The sequence below is a fragment of the Pongo pygmaeus genome, chromosome 15 (assembly GCF_028885625.2).
Source record: "Pongo pygmaeus isolate AG05252 chromosome 15, NHGRI_mPonPyg2-v2.0_pri, whole genome shotgun sequence".
NCBI lineage: Eukaryota > Metazoa > Chordata > Mammalia > Primates > Hominidae > Pongo > Pongo pygmaeus.
Window position 1 is genome coordinate 15,895,998 of NC_072388.2, and position 13,292 is coordinate 15,909,289.

Here is a 13,292-nt window from a genome sequence, read left to right on the forward strand (position 1 = left end):
CACATCACCATGCCCGGCTAGTTTTTTGTATTTTAGTAGAGATAGGGTTTCACTATGTTGGCCAGGATGGTCTTGATCTCCTGACCTCGTGATCCACCTGCCTTGGCCTCCCAAAGTACTGGGATTACAGGTGTGAGCCACTGCACCTGACCTATATCTTTAGGTTGAAAAACAGTACAATTTATGTAGTACAAGACGTTTAAAAATATCTCTCCTTGTGTATGTGGTCTGTGTGTCTTAAAAAAGTGCAGGCAAGTGTATTTCTAGAAACATTCTTTATTAGTTGGGTGCAGTGGGTTGCAGGTAGCAGAAGACATTCTTATAGTGACTTAAGCAATAAAGTTATCCAATTTTTCTACATAACAAGGCCTCTGGAAATGGAGAGTACTAGATTCCCTGCAGCAGCTCAACAATGTCAATCACCCAACTTCTTTCTGTTCTGCCACCACAGCACATTGCATTTTCATTCTGTGTAACTCCTCACAGTTATAAGATCACACACAACTAACACAACTTAAATAATTATGTCTTTAAACAATAAAACCAAAGAAAGAAAAAATTTCATATATTTGGCCATCATTTTCAGTAGAGGTCAAAATCCTACTACCAAGCTCCCTCCTTTGGCATTCTTCCTAAATACATTCTATTAGCTGGAAACAGGACAAATGTTCATCTCTAAATCAATCACAAGCAAAGGGAATTACATTAACATTTGTATTAGTTTGCTTTTGCTCCAATAATGCTTAAGAAACATGACAAGAAGTTAATGACCGATAACAACAAGCATTTACTCCTTGCTCATGAGTTTTGTGAATTGGTTGCAGTTCTACCTTAGACTACAGATGAGATTCAGGTGTGCTCCAGGAGTCTCTCATTCCTGGACCCATGTTGAAGGACACAGACTACTTAGGGCATTTGATTTTTATAATGCTGAGCAAGAGCTGAAGAGGAGAAGCTTCTTTAAAGTTCTGCTTAGTTACTTCTATTACTATTAACCTACCCAAATTCTACTGGGTAGAGCAGTCACATAGCCAAGCCCAAAGTCAGTGATACAGGGAAATAGTCTCTTTCCTCATTAAAACATGGTAAGGATGGGGATGGAACAAGAATCATCTTTTTTAGTTATTTTTTTCTGAGACAGAGTCTCGCTCTGTCATCCAGGCTGCAGTGCAGTGGCACAATCTTGGCTCACTGCATTCTTCGCCTCCTGGGTTCAAGTGATTCTCACACCTCAGAATCCCAAGTAGCTGGGATTACAGGTGCACACCAGCATACCCAGCTAATTTTTTGTATTTTTAGTTGAGAGCGGTTTTGCCATGTTGCCCAGGCCAGTCTTGAACTCCTGAGCTCTGGCAATCTGGCCACCTCAGTTTCCCAAAGTGCTAGGATTACAGGTGTGAGACACTGCACCTGGCCAGAGAACAAAGAATTATGAACACACAATAAAATCTACCACAATATTCATGGCCTAGACCAATCATGGCTCATCCTCTCAGATTGGGAGAGGAATCCATCGTCTGTGAACTTGTTGCAACAATACAAACATAAACAACCTATGGTCATTGTAAACAAGAAATAAGGAATTGTGGCTATTGAGTAGACAACAGTTCAATGTTGACTTCTCACTATTTAAACAAATTAGACTTTTTTTCTAATTGAGAAAACACACAAACTTGAAGAAACAACTCCAATATTGATGAAAATAGCAGTGAATTATTTATTCACTAAATATTTTAATTCAACGATTTGGAAAGAGAGTTTTTAATCTTCCACAATTCTACCTTATTTTAAAAAGGCTGCAATTTATATATATGGGACATTCATGTCACAGTATATCAGACAACTCTCTGACACCTTGGGTGCCCAGTTTTCTTTCAGACAGGACATCAATATTTATCCTCTTTTAATTCTGGCCCATCCACTGGCACAGACTGGTCCCTTATGTTACTATGGTGAGCTAGTGATACAGGAAGAGAAGCATTGCTGATCTGTGAAACTGGACAATACATGTAATCTGTCTTGGTATTTAAACCACCGTAGATACCATGTTTAATTGGGTTTATGAAATGACATCTTGTTCAGGGCAAGGATCAATATTGAAGAGGAGTTGTACTTAATGCTAAATTAAGTGCCCAAGTTAAAGCTAAATTGATACACACACAAGTCAGTCATTTCAGGACTATGGCTGGCAAATAAATCACAAATTGACTTCTTTGAGCACACTGCAGGAAATACTTTGTGTGACATTATATGGCACTAATTGTAAAAGCCAAATCTGACTTCTTTCCAATTATATGTCCAAAAATCATAACTGAGAATTCTCTCTCTTTGGATTTTCTGACATTCTTTCCTTAGTATTAAGGTAATGAATGGCTTCAAAGCTAAAGTTATGGGAAATGCAAGAGCTTATCCAATAGTTAATATCTGAATCTTAGGGTTTATCAACTGTAGCATATCTAAAGACACAAAACCCACCTTCGCCGATTTCCTGGATGTTCTAGATGTGCAACTACAAACCTCATTGCATATGGAAGTGCCCTATCAGGCACAATTTTCATAAAGGGAATTTAAATAGCTATTTTAATTTGTAGACCAGACTGTGCATTCCAGGAATCTACGACTAATGAGCCACTTTCTCAGAGAATCACTTCTAAATAAACAAGGTCTTTTGCACTGACCCAGGAATCTGCACTGTAGCTGAAAAAGTAATTATACCAATATTATACTAGTCATATCTACAACAATACAAAAGAATGTTCTCTCCATCTCCAAAGTTAGATGTTCATTCAGATGAAATGCAATTTATTCATCTGGAAAGTTCTAAATGTTTTCCTTTGCACCTCTAAATGAGCAGAAAGATATTTCCTTTTAAGAAGAAAAGAGAAAATCCATTATTTTTACTTTTTCTTTTATATATATATACAAATCAATAAATTTCCAAACTAAATTTCTCCCCTACTAATTTAATTTGGAATAAAATTAGAACCGATCGTTATGAGCAAAATGTTTTCAATTAAGACATAATTAATTAAATATGCAAATGCAGAATACATTTAGATGGGCTATCACATGACTGATTATACTGGAAATCTAATTTTACACTTAAATTGCCAGCCACACACTTCGTCTTGAGCTGTTGATCCATAGCAAGTTACCATAAGTTAAACCTTTCCTCTGGAGGAAGCAGCCTCAGTGGACAAATTTTTCCTGTAGTAATTCTATGAGCATGCCATAGTGTCTGTCTTTAGAGGGCAGTCAGAGGTACCTTGCATGAAGGAGCTTCATTCTTGCCATCCTTCTTGTTTTTCAAACAGCATTTTGTTTGATTTTAAATAAGTGATGCGTGTCTTGGCAAATTGTGAAAGAAAGGCCTCTTTTACTCTTTTCTACTTACTAACCCTTTTCTCCTCACTTACTCTTTAAAAGGAAGTTGATAATCAAAGTATTAATGTGTGAAAACATACTGGGCTTTGAACAATTTTTGAATTATTTAATATTGCATTTTAAACTGTCTAAATTATAGATACAAATGTCTGAATCTATACTTGCTGTTGGTGTTTATGGGTTAAGTATATCCTCAAACTAACCAGGATAATGAATTTTATTGCCTCAGAGATAGAAAGGACGATTTAGCAAGGTTTGTAATTGATATGCATCCATGTTGCTTTAAAAAATGAAGAGATTCCCATCACATAATTTGAAAAATGTATAGTTCCAAAAATTGGCTACAGTCAATAATTCTTCTCTAGATCTGATGTTATTTAAGTTTCCTGAATATTTGAAAAATTTGTAAGATTTTTTCAAGGATCCTAAAAAGTGGGTGATTGAGGAGGAAAGAAACAGTTGTCAGCGAGAAGCATTTGTTGACTGTCTACTATGTGCCAAGCAGTGCACTTGGTATTCTCATGTGTCATGTCTTTGTGTGTCAATTACTAATCCATAGGTTGATGCAAAAGTCATTGCAGTTTTAACCATCACTTTCAAGGGCAAAAATCACAATTACTTTTGCACCAAATGAATATCATTTCTCAGTCCCAAGCCAATGCTTCTATACCTGTTTTTTGCAATGTTTAGTTGGACATCTATAACAGCCTTCCATGAGGCAGCATACTGTCTCCCAGAGCATGATAAGGAAGTTCCTTGGGTTAGATATCTTTCTAGCCTGAAATATAACAATTTGCATTTCAGCCCATTGAATTAGACATTTTTGTCTTCAGATAATTTCTTTGGAAATACAAATGTTCCTCAAAGTGTAGCTACCTTTTGGGTCACTGAAGCTTTAATATTAGCAGGTTTGCTGGTTCACATTCTTCAAGAATAGTGGATATTTTGCCACAAAGGGAGAACAGGAAGCCAGAGTGGAAAGAGGGGAACAAAAACAGGGATAAATACAAGGGAAGGAGATAGATGGTATTAGCATTTATACCCCATCATTATATGTACCTTGATTTGTTCCTGGAGTTGCTGAAGGATGGCTCAGTTTCCCTTTTCTTGTGTAATTCTTTGATCCAGTTGTAGTCTGACTTTTGAAAGCTGACTGTAGAAAGAGGAATATTTAGAAAAATAGGCAAAGTGATGTTATGGTTTACAATCATCAAGTGGGAAATCCAAAACCATGGTTCTCAACCTTAGCTACTCATGGAAACCACCTGGGAAATTTTTAAAAATACTGATGGATGGGTTCCATGCCCATAGATTTTTAAAAAATTCTTCCAAAGGATTCTGACATCCTAATCAGGGTTGAAAGCCACTGCTCCAAAGAGCTTGACATAATCAAATGAACATTTATCAGGTGTTCACAAGGTTTAGGAAGGCCCAGCACAATGCAAAACCATAGAGATGTTGAGTACTCTTTTGCTTCAGCATTCAGCATCCAATTCCAACTCCATGCTTTTCCTTACTTCCAACTTCCAACTTTTCCCTGAGCAACCTGTGCAGGAAACCATCAGTTTCCCTGCTTCACTGGACATCTAAATACTATGGTGGTGATAGAAAATGAGAGTCATGAAAAAGGTCCAAGTTTAGTGAAGATGCACAAAGGGAACCAGCCCTTCCCGAAAAATTCAGTGAATGTGCCAAGATTCTCCAGAAACCGCTCAGCTTTGCAGTGATAATTTTCTGTGAAGACATAGACTGAAATGGGAATAAGAGATAGAAAGTTGAAAAAGAATTTTCTCAGAATCCACATGTAACCTTACAGAAGGCAAACAGAAGGGTTAGCGAGATACATGGAATCACGCAGCTCAGGTGAGACAATGTAGGAAAATCAAGCATGAGATAGGAAATCAGAATATTGTGTTTCTTTGTGAAGACTCAGTTCACTCTAATTGCTCATAAACCTAAAATCCCTACTTTATTCTTTGTAACTTTTTTCCTCACTTCTTTCTGGAATTTTTGGATTCCCTTTTTTTTTAAGATGGCTTGAGAGAAAGAGTTATCAGAGTCAACCTAACAGGCATTTATTAATACACTACCAGGGGCGAGACCCTGAGTAAATGATTGTCAAATTTGAAGGTGGTTAGAAACACCTGAAGGACTGCTGGGCCCCACACCCAGAGTTTCTGATTCATTGAGTTTGAGCTGGGATTTCAGAATTTACATTTCTAGCAAATTCCCAGATGATATTGATATTCCTGGCTGGAGGCCACACTTTGAAGACCACTGCCTCTAGGAATGGGAAAAGAAATTAGATATCAGCAATCTGTCCTTAATGAGATTGCTTAAGGCTTTGTATTAGGGATGGACTTTGTCATGGAACATGTCATATAAATGACAAACTGAGAACACTGGCAACATATTTTAAAAGTAAAATATAGTACAATACACTCCAGAAGCTCTGAGAAGGATAAATAATTAAGTAGTGGTGAGACAGAAGAGGCTAATCAGATATTACAAAGAATAATACAAAAACCATGGGCCACAGAGCCAGGGGTGGCCTGGAGCTGAGCTGAGCTTATTAGGGAACAACTGCATAGGTGGACCTAAGGGCAAAACTGAAGGTTTTAAATGCTATGAAGTGTAGGGCCATGCTGCTGGTGCTAATTAAGCACTGAGAACTACCTTTCATACAAGGCTGAGATTTGTACATGAGAGCTGAAACAGCCTCTTGCTTCTTGATCATGAACATGTTCAGTTAGATCCAGAAAGGGTCTAGTGAGGGTAGGTGGGTTACTCAAAATCCCTAGTGTTTAATTAGTTTTAGTTAGTTAAAACTGACTGTGATGAAACACAACATTTAACTTTGCTATCTCCTAGGCAAGTGCTGCCAGAAATAAAAAGTCTCCTTTTTACAGAAAAGAGAACATGGAAAGGCCGTCCAGAGTTCAGTCTCAAAGGCAATGCTGGGCAGGGACTGACAAAGGGTTGAGGAGTGTCCATTAACCTGGGTGTTGGTGATGGAAAACATATCCTGAAATTGGAGATAGCAAGACCCTTGGTGAATTGTTGAGCAGACTGGGTTGAATTCAGTGAAGGATCTAAAAGGAAAAATAAAAATATTAATGCTTCTATGTAGTATTTAAAAGTTGTGACCATAAGATAGCAAGTATAATCACACAGCAAAAAATGACTTTTCTGACCCAAGTGAGGTGTGGGCTTCAATGTAGTCACCCAGAAAACATTAAATATTTGTCATATGTTCAAGATACATTTTGAAACATCTAAGGAAATAGAAATTATCACTTTGTTACATGTGCATGTAGGTGCACACACAGAGTATTACTCAGCAAATTTTTTCAGCTTTATTCTATATAATTATATATTTTTTCCAGCCTTATTCCACCTTACTACCCAGATTTTACACTGTTTAGATCTGGCTGTTTCCAAATTGCACAAACTGTCTTGAACTGAAATGGACAGAAGGCAGGCAAATACTGGCAGAAGAGGGCAGGATCTTTGGCAAGGGCTCCACCCACAAGCCTGGACCCGCAGCCCAAAGTGAGAACTATCCCTGTTTTCCCACCTGATTGTTGCCTTTTGGCCCACCCCACACCACCCCCTATCCTGTGCCCATAAGAACCCCAAGCCCCAGACTCAGTGGGCACACACACGGAAGAGAGAAGTGTCTGGATGCTGAGATGAGAAGAAGCAGCTGGAGGTCAGGGACTATGGTCAGAGAGGAGTTCAGCTAGAGACACCTGGGCTCCAGGGGAAGATTACCTTCCCGCTCCATCCCCTTTCCAGCTCCCTTTCCCACTGAGGGCCACTTTCACCACTCAATAAAGTCCTCCACATTCACCACCTTCAATTTGTTCATGTGACCTGATTCTTCCTGGATGCTGGATCAGAACTCAGGTACCAAGACAGCAAAGTGTAAAAGGCTGTCACCCTGACCCTCCGCTGAGCTGGTTAACACTTAGCTATCCACAGACAGCAAATGTTAAAGGAGCATTGATTGTAACACATGCCCTCTGGGGCTCGGGGGGTCGCTGACAGTCTCTCCCAGACCGCAGAGCTAAAAGACCATTGTAACACACTTTGACACTGCTGCAGAACCCACACAAAGCCTGTTCCCGCTGGAGAGGAGCAACAGGCCAGTTCCAGCATTCATTTGCTCTGGTTCCCACACCCATCCACTCATGTGCTTCCTTCCACAAGGGATTCAGCATGGTAAACAAGTAAACAAGTCACTCATGTCACAAGTCCCGCAAAGGGGTCAAGGGAACACTCCTGTTTCACAACCATTGAAGAAATTCAAAGAATCTGTGATAAGCTTCTTACCAGTGCCCTGGGATCTTGTGATTTCCCAGGATAGAAATCAAGAGAGATCACCAGATGCAGCAATGAAGGAGAGTTTATTACCTCTCAGGGAACCAGCCATGAGAGAGCAAAAAGGAGTGGGCTGCTCCCTGAAGATACTGTGTGGTTAGGTTAGGTATAGAGTCTTTCCATAGGGAAGAGTTCCCTCGGGGAATGTATAGGGGGAGTTTTGCTAGCACCTGCACAATGGCTCAACATGTTTCTTCATACATTGCACGTAGCATTAGCATTTTAAATCTCCACCTCTGGGCATGAACTTTAGTGTTAAAATGAGGAAAAGATAACTTTAGGTTGGAGTTTAAGTCTGACTCCATATATGGGACTCTGGGAAAGCCTCTAGCCCCCTGAAATAGAAATTTGCAATTAATAGCTTCCTTGGTCTTTTATTGCTGATTGGCTGAGAGTCAGATAAGCTAGAGCTTGAGTTGAGGGGCTTTTATCCTTTTCCTTCAGACAATCTTAAGATAGGGAACCAACCAGTCAGCCTGTCTCAGGCTCTAAGGAAAATTCTGAGAGGTCAGCAAGAAACCTAATATTATAAACAACAGTGCCATCAGCACTTATTTAAATATATAAATATAAATTTTAAAGGGCCTATTAAAGTCATTCTGAGTGCGTACATTTAAACCATTCTAAATGTTTATGGGTATTTAGATATGACAAGAAATTAGACCCAAATTATGCATCAATATCCAATAGGTGTACACTGTGTATTCAAGATCAGTATAATCTCCCACAGACTGTTCTGCTGAGTTAGCCAACATACAAAGGCTTAGTTTGTTTTCTATATGTTAGAACATTAAAGAAAAGATATGTAGCTCACTGCCATTCCAAAATCCCAACAAATTATGGAACTGCCTCCATTGTGAAGCTGGCTAGTTTTCTTTCTTTTCTTTTCTTTTTTTTAATGGAGTTTCACTCTTGTTGCCCAGGTTGGAGTACAGTTGAGCAATCTTGGCTCACTGCAACCTCTGCCTTCTGGGTTCAAGTGAGTCTCCTGCCTCAGCCTCCCAAGTAGCTGGAATTACAGGCATCTGCCACCACACCCATCTAATTTTTTGTATTTTTAATAGAGATGGGGTTTCACCATGTTGGGCAAGCTGGTCTCGAACTCCTGACCTCAGGTGATCTACCCACCTTGGCGCTAGTTGTTTTTTAAAAGCCATCTTTCTAATGAAATGTAACACTGATGATTGCCTTACACATAGATGACATTAGGCCTCACATAGTAATCTCAGTGCCAAATGCATGCCTTACGCTTTCTAAAATTTTACATTTTCTCTGTGGTTAAAGTCATCTTACAAAAAGACCCACATTTTACAAAGATTTAATTGTCTTGGATTTCAAATCACAACTAGTTTGATAGTCAAAAGTTAAAAACAAATTGATTTTATGAAAAATTCTTATAGTATTAAACTCAACATTGATTACCGTTAATAATAGAATCCTCTGCTGGCTGTGAGACATGCAAAGTTGCAAAGCCTGGATCCACAGATTAGAAAGGATTTTGACATGTGTAATTGTCTCAGTCAGTTTGGGCTGCTATAACAAGACACCATAGACTGAGTGATTTAAACAACAGAGATTGATTTCTGGAGTTCTGGAGCCTAGGAAGTCCAGGGTCGGGATGTCAGCAGACTCTGTGACTGGCGAAGACCCCCTTCCTGGTTTGCAGACAGCTGTCTTCTTGTATCCTTAGGTGGTGGAGAGAGAGATCATCTTTTCTTATAAGGGCAGGAATCACACCTAGAGGTCTCCACACTCACGACCTAATCACCTCCCCAAGGCTCCACCTCCAAATATCATCAACTTGGGGGTTACACTTCAATATATGAATTTTGGGGGGACACAGATATTCATTCACAGTAATAGTGAGCACTGTTGACACCACACACAGATACCCCGCATTCCTCTTGCTCTTTCTGTAAGCCTCTTCCAGCTGCTTTGTGCTTTGCTTCCGAAGGCCTGCAACTGAGATTTCTTTTTTTTGAGACTGTCACCCAGGCTGGAATGCAGTGGCATGATCTCAGCTCACTGCAACTTCTGCCTCCTGGGTTCAAGCAATCCTCCTGTTTTAGCCTCCTGAGTAGCTGGGATTACAGGCACCTGCCCCCAAACCTGGCTAATTTTTGTATTTTTAGTAGAGATGAGGTTTCACTATATTGGCCAGGCTGGTCTCGAACTCCTGACCTCTTGATCCGCCTGCCTCGGCCTTCGAAAGTGCTGGGATTACATGCATGAGCCACCGCACCCGGCCGCAACTGGAACTGTCTTTAAGGATCTCTGCATGGAGCTGGGAGAATGGGAAGTTTTAACCCTCTGGGCAGTTCTTAGGCAATGACTGACTGGTCCAAGTGTCTGACAGTCTGACTCCCTGGCCTCAAGTTGGATGAGGCTGAAGCTGGACTTTGACAAAACCACACACTTTCTTGGGTTCTCTCTCTTCCATGTCCTTCTTTCCCTTCTCCTTCCCTGTCTTCCTTTGAGATCACCTTCTTAATGAATTACTCCCACGTGACTCCTCATCTCAGGGGCTGCTTGAGGAGAACATGACGTAAGACAATATATGCACAACGAGCTTTACAAATTTATAAAATTTTTTTAATTAATTTTTTTTTTTTTTTGTAGAGATGGATCTCGCTGTGTTACCCAGGCTGGTCTCAAACTCTTGGGCTCAAGCAGTTCTCCTACCTCTGCCTCCCAAAGTGCTGGGATTACAAGTATGAGCCGTCACACCCTGACAAAATAAATAACTTTTGTAACCAAAATATAGGCAGAGCCCTTCATGGCACAGACTTTGCACAGATTTCATCTGAAACCAACAGCAATCCAGTATTCTTTAGTTACCCCTCAGAAATATTTAATTATGGTTGGGGAGAAACAGCTGTTATGAGACAAGGAACATAAATTGATGCAAGTAGATTTATTACAATGATCCCATTTCTACTCATGTGTTACTGAGGCTCAAAGAAGTGAGTACTGCACATTGAGTATATGACATGGGACCAGCCCAACAGGTGAAAGAAGTTGGAAATCTGTTTTGTGTCTGAATTTGGAATGCAATAGCAGAAATCTGTTTTATGTGTAAATTTGGAATGCAGTGCCATAAAGTATATCCTTTAAAGGTTTTATGCCTATGGTTAGAAATTCTGTGGAGTGAGGACTTTAACACATCCCTCTTTTCTCTCAGACAGAACTGTAAGGTCTAGTAAACATATTGGATTTAAGTTCTAATAAAGATATAAGCCATAAAATTAATCTCCTGTTAGGCTTCTCCGCTTACATTTGTACACTTGCTTACAATCTTCAAGCAAGAGAGCTCTGCTCTCTAGAAAGAAGATGTGGGCCCATTCTGCAGGCCCAGAGGATTCAGGGACAGCTGCAGGTTCACATTTATCAATCGCATCTATTCATATTTTCTGATTCCAAGTCTTAAGATGCCATTTCTTCCTTACCAAGGTCCTGGCTGTTACATGGGATTGCTGAGGATATAAACTGGGCGTCCCTGAAGGTCCACTGTTTTGTTTTTGTTTTGTTTTGTTTTGTTTTGTTTTGAGATGGAGTCTTGCTCTTGTTGCCCAGGCTGGGGTGCAATGGCGTGATCTCAGCTCTCTGCAACCTCTGCCTCCTGGGTTCAAGTGGTTCTCCTGCCTCAGCCTCCTGAGTAACTGGGATTACAGGCACATGCCACCATGCCTGGCTAATTTTGTATTTTTAGTAGAGATGGGGTTTCTCCATGTTGCTCAGGCTGGTCTCGAACTCCCGACCTCAGGTGATCCATCTGCCTCAGCCTCCCAAAGTGCCAGGATTACAGGCATGAGCCACCAAAGGTCCACTGTTCTTACAGTTGGTCCTGGCCTGGTCTTCAGCATGGTCTACCTTGGCTATAGAAAAAGGGAGTTTGTTTAAGAGCTGCCAAAGGACTTTCTGACTTTCTCACTTTGCATTATGCTGACCAACTGGAGTCTGTCCTTTTCTCCTTTCCGTTTATCATGGAACCCATTCACAGCCTTTGTAATGACCATTTACCTTGTACCATCAAAAGCCAAAGAAAATTGCACAATCTAGCATACCCGTTCTGTCAGAATCCCTTCTGTATTAGTTTCCTAGGGCTTCTATAACAAAATATAATAAATTGGGTGGCATAGAACATGAGGAATTCATTGCCTCACAGTTCTGGAGACTAGAAGTCCAAAATCAAGGTGTCGGCAAGGTTGGTTCTGAGAACCGTAGGGAAGATTCTGTTCCATGACTTCCCTGTTGGCCTCAAGTTGTTCTTGTGGATGCCCTGTATCTTCACACCATCTTTCCTCTAAGCATGTATGTCTCCATGTTCAAATTTCACTTTTTTTGGGAGGGCAACAGTGATATTGAATTAGGGCCCACCCTAATGATCTCATTTTAATTGGATTATCTGCAAATATCTTATTTCCCAGTAATATCACATTCCCAGGTACTGGGGGTGAAATTTAACATCTTTTGAGGTCACATAATTCAACCCATAACATCATCTTAATTCGCTCCAGGTGAAAGTTTTAGCAACTGCAATGCTCTAGTGTGTCAGGGCCCCTCTGGGCTCCATATACCCCCTGTGATGGGGTATTTATTGCCACTTAGCTGGTGACTTAACTCTAGAATCCCATCCTTAGAATCTGCCTCCAAAAATCATCCTTGCACTCCTAACCAAATACCTTAGGCTGGACTTCCAGAAGCCGACTCTGAGACACAGATCATGAACAAGGTATTTATTAAGGGCCAGGAGAAGAATGCAAGAGAAAAGGAAATGAAAAACAGAGAAAGGCACAATTTTAGCCAACTCCCTGGCCTTAGCCAGATCTTTGGGGAGCTCTAGACCATAAATTATGTCAGAATCTGCCCCATTTGAAGAAAGGGAGTCAGGCTTTCAGAGTCTTGCACAGTCATTGGCTATAGGCTTCCCTAGATCTACACTACCAGGCATTCCAGGCTCTCTCTGGGAGGGATGGACTGGCCCATGGTCAGCCTCTGAAGAAGGTCACAGGGGCAGGCCATTTGGAACAAAGCATAGAGAAGCTACAGGATGCATGCACATGGCTGGTAAAGTGGATAAGAAGGGGTCCGGGGAGAGCATGGAGAAAGTTTACTACCCAAAGCATTACACTTTTGCCTACTTGTGCTGACATTGACTGAGCTTCAACACAGGAATGTTCTAGATTAAACAATATTACTCTGGAACATTGAGGGAAGACCAAGAATGCCTTGAGATAGGACTCAGCATGTCCTGGAAGCAGGGTGCCATTGTGTGGGAGGGAGTTGCCCAGCAGAGGTAATTCTTGAATCCATGGCACCTGCAGTGGACAACCGGCCAGGAGGAGCCACAGGAACCAGCCCCACAGGCTCAACAAGGCCACAGAGCAGCAGCAGGAGGCCCTAAGTAAGACCCTGTTTGTGAGAGTCCCCTGAAACTTTAAAAGACAAAGCAAGGGAAGAAAGTGGAGGTGAAGATGGACTAAAGGCCTCACAGTAACAGGTCTGTAGGTAGAGCCAGAGAAATC